General features: G+C 37.8%; 1 long non-coding RNA gene across 1 annotated transcript; it reads left to right on the top strand.

The window, feature by feature from the left end:
- Positions 1-9,871: 9,871 nt before the first annotated feature.
- On the top strand, positions 9,872-14,209 carry LOC128666356 (uncharacterized). The gene is made up of 2 exons (XR_008403234.1): positions 9,872-9,928; positions 10,003-14,209. It is a non-coding gene; the product is annotated as an uncharacterized LOC128666356 (long non-coding RNA).
- Positions 14,210-18,485: the final 4,276 nt, after the last annotated feature.

Genomic DNA, 18,485 nt, shown 5'->3' with positions numbered 1-18,485 from the left:
TAGAACTTTGTTTCAATATTTAAAGGCTTAAACAATTTACTTTGAAACATTTTGGATGTTGCAGTTATTTCTACTTTACTGTTTCTATTTTTCAAGTGTTTTACCCAGTTGCACTTTACTGCTTTCATCCGCAATCTGAGCAGTCCTTTGTTTGTTTGTTTTTCTCCATGGAGGTCACACATTTTTACTCTTTATTGCCCTCTTCTGAAAGAGACTCTACTTCTAATGAAATTGAAAGAATTTTTTCAACTGACAAATCCAATTATTCTTTATCAGCTTTATTTGAGGAATTGGAAAAGCTTTTGATAAGGGAACATAAACTCCAATGGGACATTTGGACACTTGAGACCTACCTTAAATTAAAAATTATTCCACGTGGGTTGAGACTGAGTAAATTCCCCACTTTTGATGTCACTGATATTGTATTTATTAATGCCTGGAATGATATTCTATCTGACTGTTCAATACGTTTAATGATGTTATTAATATCATATAAATCTAATCTCCTCAAAAATATCAGAGATGAGATAGGAGAATTACAAGTTGAGATGAATTTACGTCAGTTAGAAGCCAGCTTTGCTAAATTTGATACTATTCTTAAATCTGTGGTAGCCAAAGTGAAAGATTCAGTCCTTGAGATTAAGCATACAAAATTTGTAAGGGACCAAAATGATTACAATAATAACTTGGTCTATATTTGGAAACGTTCAGATAAGGCAACATTTAAAAGACAAGGTAGGGGAAGGTCGAGGAATAGAAGGAATAACAGTAACAACAAAGGTAAAGGTCAGGTACCTACACATAACTCAGAGACCAAGAGGGTAACTTATTCTGACACTGATTTTGAATCAGGGGAAGAAACTGGTGCGTCTAGTGGAGATGAACTCCCCAGAAGTATTCTTAAAAATGGTCAGTCAACTATAACACATAACACTAATGCTCCAGTTTCCTCGGAGCATCACCATATGCAGGTGGCCACTAATGGAATACACTATGCAGAATCCAATAACTCTGCCTCCAATTATGTCGAAGATAATAGTAGTATGGTGGCAATTCAAGCACATGCATCTGTAGATGATCAGAGGAAACTGGAACAGGTTTTTTCTCTTCCTCCCCAACGCACCGGGATAGGTCAGGTGAACCAGGGGCATTATCAGTTGAGAGGTCGGAGAGGAAAGCAGAAGTACAAATAAATAATGTTATAAATCTGTCTAAATTCACACTGACAGACTCCCAAATTTCCCTTTTGAGCCGAGGTCTTAATTTTGCACCCACAAATCACTTTAATGTTTTTAACACCATTCTGGATGTAAACAAACTAATACGTAATATGACACTGCAGAAACATTTTTTCAATGAATCATATGAATCTGTAGGTAATAGAATGGTTTCTGATTTGAATGTACCCACTAAAGATCAGTATTTTAGTAAATTGACATTTAATGAGACTTGTGATGTAATCAATATGGTAAATTTGTCTAGGGAGGCTCTGACTGACACTAATAAAGAGAGTGTAAATGCATCTGGTAGCTTCCAAAATAAATCCTTGTTTTACCCTATCCAGTCAAGGGGTAATACCCTGGAAACCTTTTTCAAACGTGTGGAGCGTGATCTAGTTAGACTCAAGAATAGTACTAAGTACCAAACACCCAATCTGTCCAGTCGCGAGAGGGCCGCCCTTAAAGAGCTACAAGACAATCATGACATAGTCATACGCTCAGCAGATAAGGGGGGCTCTGTCGTTGTGCTGGACAGGGTGGATTATGTCAATGAAGCCTTACGCCAGTTGAACAATACTGAGGACTATATTCCTCTTCCTAGGGACCCTACAATTGGATTTAAAAGGGAACTTTTGGACATTTTGGATGATGGGTTGGAAAGTGGGCACTATGATCGTAAAACGTTTGAGTATTTGGTGGTTGATCACCCGGTAGTGCCCATTTTCCACCACTTGCCCAAAGTCCACAAATCCCTTAAGGATGTTCGGGGGCGCCCTATTGTTAGTGGTATAGGGTCACTAATGGAACATGTCTCACAGTGGGTAGACAGTTTGTTGCAGCCTTTAGTGCAAAGGCTGCATAGCTATATCCGAGACACCAAAGACATTATATGTATAGTGGAACAACTGGACTGGCAATCCAGCTTTAGGTGGGCCACTATTGATGTAGTGGCACTATATTCCTCCATTCCACACGAGGAGGGTCTAATAGCGGTCAATTACTTTTTGGAGTTTTTTTCAGATTTTTCTTTTGAATTCAGAAAATTTATTCTTAGAGTTCTTAAGTTCTTGCTAACCCATAACTATTTCTCTTTTGAGGGTGGTTTCTTTCTCCAGAGACGTGGGACAGCGATGGGGGCGAAGTTTGCCCCTTCTTACGCCAACCTGTTCATGGGTTGGTGGGAGCTGTCCCACGTCTATGGGGATGGAAACCCCTTCAGAGAATATATTTATTTTTACGGCCGCTATATAGATGACCTACTCCTCGTGTGGAGTGGAAGTGAGTCACAGTTCATGTCCTTTGTCACATACTTGAATTCCAATAATATTGGAATTAAGTTCACCTGTGATCTACAGGATAATGTGATAAATTATTTGGACATCACTATTATAGGTACAACGGATGGAAAGGTTGAGACAGAAATATATAGGAAGCCCATAACGGGTAACACCCTCTTGCACGCAAGTAGCTGCCACCCTAGACATGTACCTTTTGCTGTGGCTAAAGGCCAGTTCATCCGGGTTAAACGCAACTGTTCATTGCCAGAAAAATGTGCTGAACAGTGTGACGATTTAACCAAAAGGTTGAAGAACAGAGGATATAACACAAATGTAATTAGAAAGGCTAGAAGCCAAGTTGATCCTCTAGAAAGGTCTGCGGTTCTAAACAGGGATGGTATTAAGTCTAAAGCTGAACATAAGGGAGTGACCTTTGTCACTGAATACAGTCAGGAATATGCCGATATATGTAAAATTATTAAAAAACATTTTTCATTTTTGGCGGCTGATGACAAACTGGAGCATTGTATTGCTCAAGGTCTGCGTTGTTCCTATAGAAAAACGACTACACTTGGTAACTTACTGTCTCCCTCTGTTCTCCCTAAAACTGACAGGGGACAAAGTTCCTGGCTGACCCATAAAGGCACCTTCAAGTGCCTAAATAAATGTAGGGTGTGTGAACATGTAATACAGTCTGATAGTGTCAGATCTGAAGTTACTGGAGAGGTTTATTTCATACAGTCTTGCCTCAAATGTACCTCCACGTATGTAGTTTATGCCCTGAGTTGCACTAGTTGCCACCTACAATACGTTGGGCTCACGACCACCGAGGTAAAAGTACGTATCCGAAATCACTTGTCCACAATCCAGGCAGGTGTTGCGTCTACCCCTCTGGTGCAGCACTTTGCGAAATACCACCAAAAAAGTGTGGAAACACTTAGGTGGCAGGCCATTGAGAGAGTGTTTTGTCCGCCTAGAGGGGGCAATAGAGACAGACTACTGCAGAAGAGGGAAATGTTCTGGATTTTTAAATTACAAACGCGTGTACCGAAGGGTCTAAATTCGGAATATGATTTGATTAATTTTTGGGAGTAATATCCCTTCCCTCTTCTGCAGTGGTTTGTCTACGCTCTCCTAATAATGTGTAAATGCCCATGTTTCAGTTTATATTATAGCAGCTTTAAACATCTTTAAGAGCCCCTGGTTCCCTGTATTACATCACATTAGGTTCACCATAAAAGGTCTACCTATAATAAATCCAATACTAACAGCTTTCTGATCTCTATCCTCTTTGTCTGATATATTTACACACTTAATTAATAATTTTTTGGATTTTATATGGAATGTTTTATATAAATCTTTGTTCACATTTCATAGTCACTTTAGTTAAGTACAGTCTAGGATAATAATCTAGTTGAGTACAGTTTAGATTATTATTATTATTACTACTCTCAATTCTTTAGGTTATACCAATAGACGACTAAGAAACATACTTCTTGAATTTTTAAAGTGTATACTAGTGAGATTAACCTGTCGATAAATATCGTACAGGAACTATAGAATTATTTATTCTACTATGAACTTAAAGGGTTAATATTAGCATTATTATTGTAATACCTATGTTTTATTTACTAAGTTCATCTTAAATCTCTACATTGTATATTAGCAAGTAGTATAGCAATTTATGCAATAACGTCGGTTACCTAGTATTGATTAGATTTAATTCTTAGAAGGGCAATATACACATTCATATATGTATGTAAATTAAAGTTGGTTCCCAAAGGGTTAACCTTTACACAACACGCCTTCAATTTTAAACCAATCAAAGAGTTCCTGTTGCTTTTTAAGAAACTCAGGTGCACAGTCCTTTAGCTATGATTACGGCCTGAGGGCCGAAACATGTTAGCGGACACTCGTGTTGTGTACTTGTGATGACCCCTGGAGTGTTTTAATGTTTTCTACAATAAAGATGAAGTTTTATCTATATTGACCGTTGTCTGCAAAATTCTTCCTTTTGCTGAGCACTTTACTGGGCTGCAGCAACGGTCTAAGGACTCTAAGCTCCAAAGTTCACGGAGGTCTTTTTTCAAGTAATACAGATCTCTTCTCCAATTGGTTTACGGAAACCACATGATGTCAGAGGATCGGAACACACCCCCTCCCGCATAGTGGGACGCTCTGCCGAAGACGCCACAGCTGTTTGGATAAAGTCAGCTCTAGAGTTTTGATGCCTAAGGGACGCTGAATATACACACCAGACAAGAGGTCAATCGGTGCACCCGTGGGGTGGTGAGTCGAGGCGGTAGTGCCTCCTGGGAACACGGTTTCCCCCTGATTGTTTACCTTATACCTGTGTGTAGTTTAAATATACATAAACCTGCTATGCTCTAGAGCTGTGAAACACTGCATTAATGGGCTGTTACCTGCTGTCTTCTATTAAATGCACAGGGCGTGTGTAGGGGGAACCTCTATTGGATCAGTACTTTTGCTACATATTGGTGAATGAATACTGTACCCTCCGGATTAGAACTTTGTTTCAATATTTAAAGGCTTAAACAATTTACTTTGAAACATTTTGGATGTTGCAGTTATTTCTACTTTACTGTTTCTATATATATATATATATATATATATATATATATATTATTTTTTGTTTGCTTAATACTTTAAAAGAAAACCTGGCCCTACAAAATATAGAGAAGCTACAGAGGTTAAGTTTACAAAAGATAATAATACTATATTAAAAAAAAAGAATTTTTAAATTCTACAGTGATAGCACAACAGATATATATGAACAAAAATATAATAAAAGTATACAGCGTTTAACCCCATGTGTGCCAAGGACATGTTAATATTTGTAGAAATATTCCCATCAATGACTGCAGCTTTTAGCTAGAGGCCTATTTAAGAATCTCTCTTAAAAATCCCAGACCAAACCCTCTAGTAGGAGAAATTCTACTGGATTATCAAATACTGTGTTTTGAGTTTGTACATTTGTTAAAATTCTCTATATCACAATTTTTGGGGACTGCTTATTAAATATATGATTTAGTGACGTTTCCAATGAAATAGCTAAAAGACAAATGTAATTACTTTATTGTAAAATGCTGAAATCTCTGTACTTTTAATTTCACAACCATGGTTATGGTCCATTATTGACCATCCCTGCATAAATGCGCTTCAGCTCTTACAGCCAGAACAAAACATCCCAGAGAGCCAGTGTCTGTTCTTCTCAACAACTCAGTAGAAAACCTGTTTGATCTCCAGTGCTTTCCTTAATCTAGCTTGTCAAGCCTCACTTGTTGGAAGCTGTTTACTTTTCTAACCCCCCCCCCCCCCCCCAAAAAAAAGGAAAGTTTTTTTTTCCCCTCCCTAACAATCACTAATGCGAAGACTACTGAAAGAAAGGAGACATTTTCACCACAACGTTTCAAGTACAATAACCAAATAAGAGAATGAGTTGGGTTTTTTTACCTGAAATCAATAGCAAAAACACTATGCAATATTATATATATATATATATATATATATATATATATATATATATATATATATATATATATATATATATATATATATATATATATATATATATATATATATATACAAAAACCAGTAAAGCACTCACAGGACATTGTGCTAAAATAATCAATAATGTTTTGGAGATTACATTATTTATAGATATATCTATATATAGCTATACAATATAGGAAATACACTATGCAAAATATATATATATATATATATATATATATATATATAATCAATGTTGGTGTGAGCTTTTGTCTCTCTCTCTATCTATATATATCTAAATACGTGCTGCAGAAACCAGGTGTAACAGTATACTTTAAACTGCTGAGGAATGAATAACAGTCCAATTGCATTAAGGCACTTCAGTTTTGACACACAGACAACTGAAAATACAAAAGGAAATATTTAAAGTATTTCAAAAGCAAAACATATAACTGTGAACTCTGTTATACCTTAATTGCAAAGAGAATTAGTCATTGTTAAAGTGTCAGTTGTAATAAATATATAGTTTCAAATATAGTTATGTATTCATGTTACATTTACAAACTGCATGTATGTATGTATGTATGTATATATATATATATATATATATATATATATATATATATATATATATATATATATATATATATATATATATATATATATATATATATATATATATATATGGATAGATAGATAGATAGATAGATAGATAGAGAGAATAAAACATACAATAATTTACCTAAAAGACATCTTAAAATATTTTTATAATTATACATATTTATTTGATAAATTATATACTATGTGTCCTTTTAGGATTCATAGAAAAAGATCAACATGTCAGATGGTTCAAAGCAAAAGCATTTATAATTTATAACCATCTTACAGATGGTATTTGTAGAAAATGACTTGGAAATTATTATAGAAGCAATTATAAAGAGGAGGAAGCTGTCATGTTACACTGGCATTTGGAAATAAACTTAACTCCAGATTTTAGTATTTTAGGATATTTTAGTCAGTATTGTATCTGCCTGTATTTTACATTTTAAGCACCAATATTCTTTTTAGATGGAAAATACTAAAATGAATGCAAAATAAGATTTATTTTTTAAAATTATTCCTTAGTGTTTTAGTGCCAACATGAATACATATGTGCAGTATGGTATTTGTGGGGTTTTTTTTTGCTGTTGTTTTTCGGAATACTAGAGAAAAGGCAAATAATTCTATTTTCTTTACAGGGCTGAAGAAACTGTAAAATGTGAAATAGTCTGTAATAACCACAATATTTCACTGATTAATAAAATGAGCATTTATATCAGAGCAGCATATGTGGCAGTTATTATTTAGCAACCCAAGTACAGTGATAAAAGTGGCTACAAAATATTTTTTTAACAGTTGTTTGACTCTTATGCAAACTGCAGAGTTTGGCTAAAGACACCCTGGCACCAATTGTAATTGCAGCTGGGCAGAGTATGGAAATAAAGACACTTCTGAGCTGGGTCAGTTGTTATAGGGTACACTTGTTTGATGGGAAGATTAGCTAGCATCTCAGGAAACTATTTCATTGAGACCTATTAAAGATTCCCAAAAGAAACACTACAGTACCAGGCAGCTGGGCTTCCATCAATAAGCAAAACATGGGTACAAATAGCTGGTGCGTCTGGCACTAGGTAGCTATCTGTATCCTAGATGATTAATCACAGAGTTTGTATATATCTCTAGCACAATGTCAATGTCTTATTCCTCTAAAATATGAGGAGATCATGAAACTCGGTAGATGTCCTATTTACCCCTTTACTTTGCTAGGGTGCCCCAATCTATACCCAATAGTCCCGCCCTTGTGTCCCAGCCAGGTAACCCCTTATTCCAGTATCTACCAGAATCACAGATACCCAGATACTGAACGGCACAGCTGAAGAATGGTATTGTGGCAAGTGTGATCAAGCTTAGAGCGCTGATGTATAACACACAAAACAAAGAAGTTTCTAAACTTTAAAATAAGCTGAAGCCAAAGTGTCTCCCTCTGCCCCCTTAAACCTTACAGTACTGCTTTAACTGGAGGAAAAAATAATGGTATTTGTTAAAAAAATATATTAGAGTATTAAACAATTTGCTGCCAAAGCTAGACCCTAAGGAACATGATGCACTTATTTACAAACTACCCAGTGGCACTGAATGGCAGGGGATCCTGTGACATTAGAAGGGGGGACACTTGCTAGATACTCTTGTACATTATTTGCAAGTTACCCAGTGGCACTAACTGGCAGGGGACCCTGGGACATTAGCACGACACTCACTTTATACTCTTGTACATTATTTGCAAGCTATCCAGGGGCACTAACTGGCAGGGTACCCGGGGACATTAGCAGGACACTCACTTTATGATCTTGTACATTATTTGCAAGCTATCTAGGGGCACTAACTGGCAGGGTACCCGGGGACAGTAGCAGGACACTCACTTTATGATCTTGTACATTATTTGCAAGCTATCTAGGGGCACTAACTGGCAGGGTACCCGGGGACAGTAGCAGGACACTCACTTTATGATCGTGTACATTATTTGCAAGCTATCTAGGGGCACTAACTGGCAGGGTACCCGGGGACAGTAGCAGGACACTCACTTTATGATCGTGTACATTATTTGCAAGCTATCCAGGAGCACTCAGTGGCAGATGACCCTGGGACACTCACAGACACTTTTGTACATTAAGTGCAAACTACACAGGGGCACTAACTGGCAGAAGACCCTGGGACATTAGCAAGAGGACAGTCACTAGATACTCTTGTACATTATTTGCAAGATACCCAAGGGCACTCACTGGCAGGGGACCCTGACACATTAGCAGGGGGACACTCCCTACTAGACACTATTGTGCACTTCTTATTTGCAAACTACCCAGGGGCACTCACTGACAAGGGACCCTAAGGAACATGATGCACTTATTTACAAACTACCCAGGGGCACTCACTGACAAGGGACCCTAAGGAACATGATGCACTTATTTACAAACTACCCAGTGGCACTGAATGGCAGGGGATCCTGTGACATTAGAAGGGGGGACACTTGCTAGATACTCTTGTACATTATTTGCAAGCTACCCAGTGGCACTAACTGACATGGGACCTTGGGACATTAGTAGGACACTCACTTCATACTCTTGTACATTATCTGCAAGCTATCCAGGAGCACTCAGTGGCAGATGACCCTGGGACATTAGTAGAGAGACACTCACTAGACTACACAGGGGCACTAACTGGCAGAAGACACTGGGACATTAGCAAGAGGACAGTCACTAGATACTCTTGTACATTATTTACAAGATACCCAAAGGCACTCACTGGCAGGGGACCCTGACACATTAGCAGGGGGACACTCCCTACTAGACACTATTGTGCACTTCTTATTTGCAAACTACCCAGGGGCACTCACTGGCAGGGGACCCTGACACATTAGCAGGGGGACACTCCCTACTAGACACTATTGTGCACTTCTTATTTGCAAACTACCCAGGGGCACTCACTGGCAGGGGACCCTGACACATTAGCAGGGGACACTCCCTACTAGACACTATTGTGCACTTATTTGCAAACTACCCCGGGGCACTCACTGGCAGGGGACCCTGAGATATTCACATTCACTAGACCCAGGAACACTCACTTGCAATTCCCCACAGGGATATATAACTCTAGGTCAATAACTTGTAAGCCCCCCTGAGAACTAGTTGAGGGGCAGTGAGAGTGGCCACCCCTAGTTACCCTGGTCACTATCAGCAGGTGGGTGCCCAGCAGGGGGGAGTGTTCAGAGCACGTGGAACAGTAACAAGAAGGGCAAAGAGTAGAGCAACAGCAAACTCCTGACAGCACAAAGTGACAAACACCCTCAGCCCCGCCCGTTGTCACTCACCGCTCCGGATCCAGGTGAGCACTCTGACTTTTATTATTATTCCTTTAAGTGTAACCCAGCAAACAAATAAGGCGAGATCCCTCCGCAGGGCAGCGTCCTCCGACTCCCGGGCACCCTGACCACAGCTGCAGCCGCACAGCTCCTGCTCCTTTCGCCTCTCCTGCCCTCACTTCTCTTGCACTATTTTGTCTCTCGCACTTTGTGGTGGGCACACTCCGGGGCCGGCGGACTCACATCTTGTTATTTTTTTGCTGTTGCAAGTCCCTGACGTCACATCCACCTGCTGGGTAAACAACAAGAAAGAAACAAGCAAATCCAGGCACCACAAAAAATAACAGAGAGAGAGAGGGAGAAAAGGGGACAGAAAGAAGAAGAAAAACACGGGAGGGAGGAGGGAAGCTGGTGTGGGGCACACGGATGGGAGGTAAGGAGGAGCCCAGATACAGCCTGGCAGTGGGAAACTGCCTGGAGCTCTGGGATACCAGGGTGGGGGGTGCAATGGGCATCTGTACTCAGTGGGTATCATTGTACCAGCATAAGTGCTGCATGAGTACTAAGGGGCAGGGTGAGTACCTGGGTAGTGTGCCACTTATACTGTGGTGTATGTTGTATGCTAGGACTGAAACTGTTAAACTATGAGGGTACAGTGTGGGGCATTTATCCTGTGTGACCATGGTGAAGTGCCAGTTATACAGTGTGGTATATGTTTTATATTGGGGTTGTGGATGTTATACTGTAAGTTAATAGTATATACCAGGGTGGGAGCAATATACTATTTGGATATTATGATAGGTAGGGAGAGTAGCACTGTGTAAGTACTAGGTTGGGGGCAATTATGCTGTGTGGGTACCATGGTGTAGTGTAGGTTGTTGTATACTAGCACTGTGGGTATTAAACTGTGAAGGTATAATGTGCACTAGATGGGAGCGAAATAATAGTTGGGTACTATGGTAGGGCGAGTAGTTTTCTGTGAGGATACTAGGGTGAGGACAGTTATCCTGTTTGGGTACCATGGTGGAGTGCCACTTATACTGTATATTGTATACTAGGCTTGGCACAGATACAATGTGAGGGTACAATATACACCAGAGTTGGAGCAATATACTGGTTGGGCACCATGGCAGAGGGTTTAGTACTGTTGGGAAGTTATTATGAGTGGGTACCATGGTTGAGTGTAACTTTTACTGTGTGGTGTATGTTGTATATTAGCACTGTTGGTGTTAAACTTTGATACTGGTATAATGTGCACTAGTTTGGGGCACAATGATGGTTGAGCACTATGGTATGGTATTTGTACTGTGTGAGTACCATGGTTGGGGAAGTATGCTGGTCGGGTTCATTGGCAGAGAATGTAGTAGCGTGTGGTTACTTATGTGGGGGCAGTTATTCTGTGTGGATATCATGGGGGACTGCGACTTATACTGTATGATTTATATGCTAGGTTTGGGGCAATTAAACTGTGAAGGCCACAAGGCAGAACATGCTGTGATTTGAGATTTCATTGCAGAAAATGCAGCATGTCTGCAAAAAGAACAGGACACATGCAGGAACTGTTAGTTCTTTAACTTTTTTGTGCTGTTCCACATCAGGCTGTTCATTTCAAACAGTGCTTGTGCTCTGGTTGCACTGTGTAAGTTTCCATTAATACAGTGCAGCCAGAGTGATATGCTGTTTGAAGAGAACAGTCAATATGGGGCAGCATATTTATTGGGATTTTTCAACCCCACCCCTTAGTCTTTCCCGGTCTGCTAAGCTGTGACTACTGAATACAAAATGTTCTTGTGAGCAATGCACCTTTTGTATTACTACATGTTTACCTTATAATCATTTGAAGTTAGACCAAGAGCAAAGGAAACACATTTATTCAAGAGACATTTTAAAAACTTAACAAAATGTATTTTTTTTTGTCTGCAACTAATTTGCAATGTAATTTTCAGCTGCTGCAATATATTATAAAACTTTAAAAAATGCTTTATTCTCTAGTTAACCAACACATAATTTAGTTGGCGCTTTAGTGTAACTGCCTTATTTAAAATTGAATTTCAAAGTGACCTACAGAAAACTTTTCACAAAAAAAATCTCATTGCAGAAAGTAAAAAAAAAAAAGTTTTGCCTCTAGGTATGAAAATATTGTTTACTCCATGGTGGGGGAGTAGTTTTTTAGGATAGACTGGTTGGGTACCATGGTAAGGGGAGTAGTTTTACTGTATGGGTACAAGGGCTGAAAGCCACTTATAGTGTATAATGTATATGCTAGGGCTGGAGCAGTTATCCTATATGAGTATTATGGTGGGAGGCCACTTATACTGAGTGGTGTATTATTGTATATACTTGGGTTAGGACTGATAACCTGTTGAGAGTATAATATATACAAAGGTGGGGGTAGTTACGTGTCTACCAAGTCATTGGGTTGTTATAGTGTTCTCAGTGTAGTATATACCAGGTTAAGTACACTAGGATAGATAGGTGCTGTGCAAGCTATAATTTATATTAGGGACTGTTTAATTCTCTATGCAATAATGTGTAGGGGCTAATTATATTGTGGTTATAATATATGGTGATTTTGACTCACATGATATATAGCAAGTTAGGGGATGGTGCATATAACAGGCTGGGTGCTTTTAACTATCTAGACCTAGGGTACATAACATGGAGGGGGTTCCTGGCTGGTGTAATATTTCTGCTACATTGTAACTATGAGCACAAAGTGTTCATTAAAGTCACAGGACACATTGCTGCCGGGTGGAAAACACATAAACTCCTTAAATATCAGAGAGGAGTATAACACATTGCAAATGCAATGCAGATTACTTAGGGATCATAACCCTAGCCTAAATCCTAACCCTTCCCCTAAAGCAAAAATGTTACCAAAGAAGTCATATTATCATAATTTATAGAGGATGTGCTGTTACGCTGTGTTAAATATGGTAAAAAAGTATACCATGGCAAGAAGGTTTTGGTAATGCCAAAGTTTACTTTGTTCCAACTCACAAAAACATAGGTTCAAGTCCTTGATGCAAAACTCCCACACAGACACCATAACCTTTTTTTTTTTTTTTTAATCTAAATTTTCATCTGATTATTTATTTATTTTTAAATATATATTTTTTTATTTTTTTATAAAGATTTTACAACATAAGTAATTGTTTAGGTAAACATATGATATGCATACAAACAAATTATATATAGTAACATAAATACAACCAAAAATGTACAAGTAGAAGAGAATGCAAATAAGATGTCACAATTATCTGGTTTTTAAATACTGTATTTTAGATGATATAGTCTCCAGAGGGCTGACTTTGCATGCAGCATTTATTTGGCATTGCTAATTATGTAATATTTTAATTTCCATTAAACACCCAATCAGCTTCTGTATCACCAGCCTGTTCGAAGATCTGTTGAGAACAATCTGCGTTTAAAATCTTCCGAAGTGGCAAAAGGATTCCGGATTAGCCCAAGAACAGCAATAAATTATCTTCATTGGCTTGTTTATTATGAATGTGCTACTCTTAAAGCTGCTAAAAGAAAGTCAACAAAAGTATTAATATATATTTGGTAGTTTAACCCCTTCCTGCCGTTACAACGTTTCATGCCATCCTAACTGTGCTGGGCTTAGGACCATTAGGACGGCATGGGACGTCCTAGCCTTTTGGCTGTCCTGAAGCCATAGCCACTTGCTAAATGGGATCGTGAGCTGGAGGGTGTGCCTAGCGTCATAGGCACTCCCCCCTAACCTGATCCCATCATTGAAATCATGAGTGTTGGCATTAACATTTGCGTTATTTCATTTTTGTTTCGTATTTATTTACAGCAGGAAGGGGTTAATTTTTCAAATAAATTTGTAAATGTAAATACTTGTGTGTCTATTTCTTGTATGTTTGTGCGCCTTTAAAATGAATGTAAATTTTCATAATTGAGTGCCCGGTTTTTAAAAATACTATTAAAAACAGGGGCACCCTCATTCATAAAAGTTTACATTGCAGCGTTTTTTGTTGAAATACTTACCTTTTTCTTCTTCCAAGTCGGACCAGTGATTTAAAGCCTTGCTGCTCAGATGAGATGATCAAGAACTCTCCACGGTTATTTATAAAATATTTTACCAGGAAGGATACATTGAGATTTCTGTCGTTTTCAAGTATGTCCTGGGAAAGGCCTTTAATAAAATACGGTACGGAAAGGCCTTTAATAAAATTTACAAATTTTATCTTGAGAAATGTTTATGTTGCTATGTTGTGTTCTTTATGTGAAAAAGAGACTTCTACATTACAATAAAAGGTCTAAAAAAAAACTAAGATTTTGTGTTATTTCTTTCCCCCCCCCCCCCCGGCGAGGTTTTGAATATAAGGCTCTTAGTGAGAATATAAAAATTAACACAGACTAATGTATTTTGTCATTGAATTAATTTTTTTTTTAAAGTCATATACGATAATAGGTCATTATGGAGAGTTGAACGTGGACACAAACTAGGTGCCTTATATGTAAAGCTGCTTGAGCTGTGTATATTTTGGGACATATAAACATTTTAGTGTAACTTCTGATTATTATATAAAATATTTTTAAGAAAAAATGTTTTCAACAGAACAGGAACTACAGATTATTTGTGGCACCATACAAATAAGTGATAATAGTAATAATACTTGACAGTAGGAGCACGTCACCATGTTTCAGAGAGTTATGAATTTATATTACCAAATGTACCAACTTGGTCTATATTATGGCCATGTGGTTTGTTTTCACAAACAATCTCTACACGCAAAATATCATACCAATAGATTTATTTTTTTCTTAATTTGTGTACAAAAATTAAATGTAAAAAGTTCATGCATGCATATCTGTTTGTTGTGGGATTTCTATATTCTCAATTTTAACCCCTTAATGCCTGGATCAAGTTTTTAACATCGGAATAAAGTTACGATGAAAACACTTGCTGCAAAAATGAAATCACGTGATCGTCGATGCGATCACGTGATTTCAAGGCCGGGATCGGATCATGAGGGACTGCCTACTTTTGCTAGGCACGGCCCCAGTCTGATCTTGAGTTCATCAAAAGAGGAGGCTGCAAAATGCTTTATAATTTCGGACGTTCCATTCCCAGCGCTGTTTGGATGGCATGGAACGTCCTAATGGCGTGAAGTGGTTAAGTTGAAGCATTGTTCTATTAAAAAAAAAAGTTTGTATTTGTTAAAATCATTTGATTTTAGAGAGAATGTAAGAAAACGGATCCTTTTTCATTTTCTACATTCTGGAAAAGAAAAGAAAAATTAGGAATGATAAAAATACATATACCAATAAATAATTTCCTTATGGAAAGTCAAATATGCAAATATTATGCCATTATCATATAGAAAATACTGTAACTACTGTGCATGCTCACAATAATCATTATATGTGTGGGTTTTTTTTACTGTGTATGATAAAAACAATAATATTTAAAATGGGCAAGATTTATCAAAGGTTCGGCTGCAGGCTTGCGTGAGCAAACCTGCAGACGAGAGTTAAAGGGACACTGAACCCAATTTTTTTTCTTTCATGATTCAGATAAAGCAGAAATTTTAAGCAACTTCCTAATTTACTCCTATTATTAATTTTTCTTCGTTCTCTTGCTATCTTTATTTTAAAAGCAGGAATGTAAAGCTTAGCAGCCAGCCCATTTTAGGTTCAGCACCATGGATAGCGCTTGCTTATTGGAGGCTTACATTTACCCACCAATAAGCAAGCATAACCCAGGTTCTCAACCAAAAATGGGCCGGCTCCTATGCATCACATTCCTGCTTTTTAAATAAAGATAGCAAGAGAACGAAGAAAAATTGATAATAGGAGTAAATTAGAAAGTTGCTTAAAATTGCATGCTCTATCTGAATCATGAAAGAAACAATTTGGGTTTAGTGTCCCATCATCAGACTGCTGCTTCTTAAACCACTTCACCACCTCTTACGTGGTGTATCTCAACCCCCCCCCCCCCCCCCAACTTTTCTGACTAGCGATATTGACAGCACCTGCTTGTGTCCAATCAGGGGGGCAGCGTTACACACTTGCCATATTCTGCTATGATAAATGTGAGCAGCATATTGCTGCCCTCTAGACGTGAAGATGAGTGGACGGAGGCGAATATGTCCACCCCTGTCCGTCGTACTTAGTTAAATCTGGCCCTAAATGATTTTTTTTTTTTTTTTTTTTTTTTGAGAATGTGGCAATAAAACCCATTTGTCACTGCCAAATGAGGGGGGAAAAATTAAATTTGCCTGTAAAAGTGATCACTTCTTTAAATATGTAAAAAGGGACATTCTAAAGTAAAAATGACTTGCTGTATTTCACTAAGACATATCATGTTGGCATTCCTGACCTTAAACAAACTGGTAAAGTTCTATTTGAGAGGAACAAGTATTGAAGCTCTACAGCTGGTGATTGGCAGTTATATGCAACTGACACTTTTGATTGGCTCACTGGCCATGTGTTATATTTGAGCTGCAGTGCTTGCAGTTCCTAAGCTATATTCTACTTACATGTCTAACCCTTTTACAGGGGTTAAGCAGATAATTAGGTAAAAACATTAATATAAAAGTTACATGCTCTAATTATTTAGCACGTGTACATTGTGCATTAGAATGTTCCTTTTAATAATACTTTTTTTTTCTTGATTCCCTAATGCATTATAGAGAGAGATTCAGCCATGGAAGGTTAGATCTGTGGATTGCCCCATAGTGTCTGGTAGATGAATATGTAGAATTATAGGAAGAAGGCGTTGAGGTGAAAATACTCATCATACAGAGCCCGGGGCAGAAAGGGTCTGCGTCCTTCCCTGTCTGTCTCTTTCTTCCTATATTTCCAATAAAAGCAGAGTTCAGAAGTTGAAAGTTCACCCACAGGACAAATCCAGTTTGGATCCTGCGGGAATAGATGAAGACCGTAGGCTTGAGGGTCCTTGCCTAAAACTCAAGGGATTCCCCCCCAGATTTACCCCCGACACTAAACAGTTTCCCTCTTGTAGCTACAGGTTACAGTCCTTGTAATTGGCTGTGTATTCAACTTATGTACTGGGTCCTGCTAAATCTTCAGATATGATGAGATATCGACGATATGTTCACAATCAATATCGACCACTATGCAGTATATGTTAATGCGTAACACGCTCACGTATCTGCATTTATAACAAATCTGTCTATAAGGGATACAGTAATCTTAAGATTTACAATCTATTTACCCTTGACTTCCACTTGGTAGTGTGATGCAAGAGGGAGTGAATGTTTTTATTTCACAAAACTATTTTTTGGTTATTATACTGCTGCTAGATCTGTTTTTAAAACATAAAAAAAGTTCAATGTAATGGGGCTGAATACATTTATACTCTTAAATATTTTTTCTAAATGCCCACTATATTTAGTTATTAACTCTCACAACCAGGTGCACCAGGCATTCCCATACTCTGTAGGATTATTAACACAAATATTACCCAAATATATCAATGCATCTTTAGCTTTTACACCTATGCTTATATTTGTAATATAACAAAGTATCTGGTAATGATGGAAAAGGCAAGAGTGTCTATTAATGTTCTCTTTTTATAATTGATAAGTATGTAATGTGTTTTGTAGTATATATAGTTTAATGTAAAAAAAAAATGTTAGCTTTGCAAAATAGAATCTTTACATATTAGGTTTGATTTGTATCTGTCTGTCTATCTCTGTCTTTGTATTTGTCTGTGTGTCTGTCAACTGCTACAATCCGTGAGCGTTTTTACAGTAATTTCTTCCATTTTTATAAGGCTAGAAATGTTTTATGTATTCTCTAATACAGAATGGTCTTTGCTATTCTTTTTTTTTGGGGGGCTATAACAGGTGAAGCTGCAGATGACCTTCCTATATGAGTAGAGTTAATAAAATAGCCGTTTACCAAACTGGACTGTGGGAATTTATGGTGCCCAAAACCAAATGGGGAACTAAAATACACTCTTATAGGTGAGCACTATGTAAGAACAAATATAGAAGTTTCATTGGACCCATCTAGGTACCTGATGAAGTATGGATCACCTTGATCTTGGTAAACCTTAGACAAACACATTCTTCCTCTCTGCCAGAGATGTGCTGTACTTCCTCTGCGTGGTGCCAAATCAGGAACTAAATCCTTTTCTAATCAGCCACCTTTATACAAATCTATCTCATTTGCATGAAGTGGTTTTTTCTTTTTCTCATTCAGTGATTTTCTTGTGTGTAATTTTGCTTTTATTTAGTTATATTTGGTGGTCTCCTGGTGTTTTGCTGGAAACTAAAAACACTTTCTCAGAGAATCGTTAATGAAAATGTCATTAATACATCGCACTGTTTGGCATATTTAAATGACTGTTGTTAGGGAAGAATTGAATGTCCACTTGGTATACATTAGCAAGGAATTTAACTGTAGTCTGACATATTGTTAATTTTCAATACTGTCACGTTGCGTTCTTGCAGAACATATTTTAATTTCTTGATCAGTAATCAGGCAGAAGTTTTTGTTAACAGAGCATTTACATATTTCTTTCAACCTGACGCTCACATGTAAGGGGTGGTTTGCCATCTATTGACGGTAAAGTGT

This window comes from Bombina bombina, chromosome 7, assembly GCF_027579735.1.
Source record: "Bombina bombina isolate aBomBom1 chromosome 7, aBomBom1.pri, whole genome shotgun sequence".
Classification (NCBI taxonomy): Eukaryota; Metazoa; Chordata; class Amphibia; order Anura; family Bombinatoridae; genus Bombina; species Bombina bombina.
This window is presented reverse-complemented; position numbering and strand designations above follow the sequence as displayed.